Here is a 3,348-nt window from a genome sequence, read left to right as displayed (position 1 = left end):
ACTTATCAGCAACCTAATTATCAAGCAGGGGAGGGGTTTCTTATCCCCATTTCTCAGATGAGCAAAGCAAGGATTAGTCACACCTACCCAAAATCACTCCAAGGCAGAGAGAGAACAGAACCCAAGGATTCCAAGTACAATCTCAGCTTTTTTTCCTCTCTACTGGGTGATTTCTGAGAGCAGACTTTGATCATCCCACAGTGAAAATGCCTTCTGATTTTCTAGCTTAACAATCTCACATCCTTTCCTGACAATAAGCGGTCATTTAAGACGCAGGCCTTATAAGAGGCTAAAAAGCTGAAGACAGACAAGCTTTTCCAGAGTGGGCTCTGTCTCCTTGACTTTTCTGGATCTTCCTGGGCAATAGTTAACACTGTGATGCAGCTGTTCCTGTCTCAAGCTCTACCTTCGCCTTCCAGCCAGCTGTGTCCATACAGTCAGGGAGGAAAAGGGAGGGGTCAGAGAATCAATGAATGAGGAGCAGTAGAAAGAAGAGGCTGACCTAGGTTCAAGCTGAAGCTCCTCTTTTCCAGGTGAATATCTAATTCTTCCACCACGGTGGTAGACACATTGTCCTTGCTCCACAAATTGTTGTAGTGTCTTTACGGAAAATCATTTGCTTATATGTATAAATGGTCTAGTCTTAGGCATTCCATTCTATTCAAATACTTTATTTATTTGTTTCTCCTGATGCTGTCTTAATAGTGTAGTTTTATAATAAGTCTTAAATTAAGGTAGCTTAAGTCCTTCCATTTTGTTTTCTTCAGCATTTCTTTGGGGATCCTGAATTCTTTATATATCAGTAAGAGCCAGTTTGAGGATTTCTACTAAGACCCTGGAGTGGTTATCATCAGAATTGCTTTGACTCTTTAGCTCAAGGTAAGAACTGACACTTTTGCAAAGCTGAGGCTTCAACCCATAAATACAGTGCATATATCCATTTATCTAGATTTCAGAAATGTTTTATAGTTTCTGGTGATCATGTACTTCTTCTGTTAAATTTATTTCTAAGAATCATTTTTCCTTTCTGTCACTGAAAGTACAGTTAGAAGGTTGTTGCGTTGTTGTTTTACAAAACTGGGAAGTGAACACAGGGCCTTTGCATTGAGCTATATAAACAAGACTTTTTTATTTTGACCCAGGGTCTGCTCTCTATGTCCTTAAATGTATCAGCTGGGCTTGAACACATAATTCTCTTGCTTCAGCCTCACACAGTGCTGAGATTAAAGGCATCTGCCTGGCTTTGGCTTTAACATTTCCCTCGACCCCAATTCTACCAAAGAGCAAGTGTGAATTTATCTTGGACTTAATAAAGTTTAGATGTGAGAATCCCTCTTGGAAAAGCCCTTTGCCAAATGTCTAGAGGTAGCCTAGTGGTTTTGTTTTCTTTTTCTTGAGCAGGAGCTTCCAAATTTTAAAACTACTAGACTATACAAAATTTAGATCTCTTCTCTTCCTGATAGTATGCTCCTGGTCTGTCTTAGGGCCTCAATCTTCTTATCTGTAAATCTGGGAGGGTTATATCTGCCTCCCCCAATTTTTATATGATAGAATGTACCTAAACTCTACTATTTAAACCATGTGAGCAATTATAATCCTGTGACATTAGGCACATGGTGTTGTGCAGCCATTCCTACTATTTAGTTCTAACATGTTTCTGTCGTTCAAAAGGAAAAGTCTACAGCTAATTAAAGAACCACTCCCCATTCTCTCATCCTCCCGCCCCTGACAACCACTAATCTGCTCTCTGTCTCTATGAATTTCACTATTCTCGATATTTCGCGTAAGTAGAATCATACAGTATCAGAATGCGTCCTTTCATATCTGGCTTTTTTTCATTAGCGTAGTATTTGTGAGGTTCATGCAGGTTGTAGCTTGACTAAATATTTCCTTTCTTTTTATGTCTGAGTAATAGTCTACTGTAATGTGCCACGTTTTGTTTGACTGTTCATCTGCTGATGTACATTTGGTTATTTTCACTTCTGGGCCATTATGCATAGTACTGCTATGAATGTTTGTGCACAAGTTTTTGTTTAGACACCTGTTTTCAGTTCTTTGGGGGTATATATATCCAGGAATGGAATTGCTAGGTCATATGCTAATTCGCTGTTTAACTTGTTGAGAAAACATCAAACTGTTTTCTCTCCTGGGCTTATTTTGAGAATACAATGAGCCAACACATTTGTAAAGCTTTTAGTATAGTGTCTGGCACATAGCAGGAATTCGATAAATCATTGCTGAAAGATACAGTTCTGCCCAAGTTATCAGCATCAGAATACATCTGCTGCAACATGTGTCCTATGTTGAAGGGAACAGTTGCTGCACTCCTCGCTCCTTCTGTGTGGAGTGGCTGCATTAGACTAACAGCCTGTTCCAAATCTTTCCTCCCTCCTTCCAGCGAACGACATTTGACTTACAATCTGGAAGGTCAAACTGGCATGCCCTTCTCAGCCCCGTTCACTCTTCATTTGGCATCTGCATGCTTTGGAGAGCATGTATTCTCACTTTACGTGCTCTTCCATGCCAAAATTTTAAGGGGCACATCCTTTTTCTATAGGTCCGGGGGTTGCTCACCTCTAAGGCTGGCATGCCAGGAAGGTACGTAAATTTTATCTGGCACAAAATATTAAACATGTACACCTGATAATGGATCTAAATTATCTTCTTTAAACACCTTGTATAGTAATGATTGTATTTGCAATTTGTGCCTATCAGAGCCATTTGTCTTATAGAAGTGATTCTGTCATTGGTAAAGAAGAGATATTGCCAAGCATGGTGACACACGCCTGTAGTTCCATCACTTGGGAAGCTGAGGCAGGAGGATTTCTCTGAGCTCAATGTCAGCCTGGCCTACCAAGTTGAGTACAAGGCCAGCCTCAACTACATATTGAGATCTTGTCTCAAAAAAAGGGGAGGAAGATAATATATTTTGTCTTCCTCCCCACCAAAAAAAATATCTAGGAAAGCTAGAACAGTAACAAAACCACTTCCAATTCCCAAATTCCATCTCCCTTCTAAGTACATTAAAAAAGAAAAGCCTTTAAATTGAGATCAAATATAATTTGAGATGCAGCTGTTCTTCAGAATTTTTATTTTATTTATTTATTTAATGTAGTTTGTATAGGGTCTACAGGCTCTCACTACACAGATAGGACTTGGAGTGATTTCCTGTTTTCAGCCTCCCAAGTTAAAGGATCTCAGGTGCACACCACGACGCCGTACCTCAGTCACTGTCTCAGCGTGCCCCGTGGGCAGGACCCACACAGCATGCCGGTCCCCTGCGCCTGCCTAAGTAGGCACATTAGATTGCTGAGCTGTCTGGCCAGCCCTTCTTCAGAATTTTTAATT

Source organism: Octodon degus, unplaced genomic scaffold (genome assembly GCF_000260255.1).
Source record: "Octodon degus isolate 3935 unplaced genomic scaffold, OctDeg1.0 scaffold00140, whole genome shotgun sequence".
Classification (NCBI taxonomy): Eukaryota; Metazoa; Chordata; class Mammalia; order Rodentia; family Octodontidae; genus Octodon; species Octodon degus.
Note: the sequence above shows the minus strand (reverse complement) of the source record.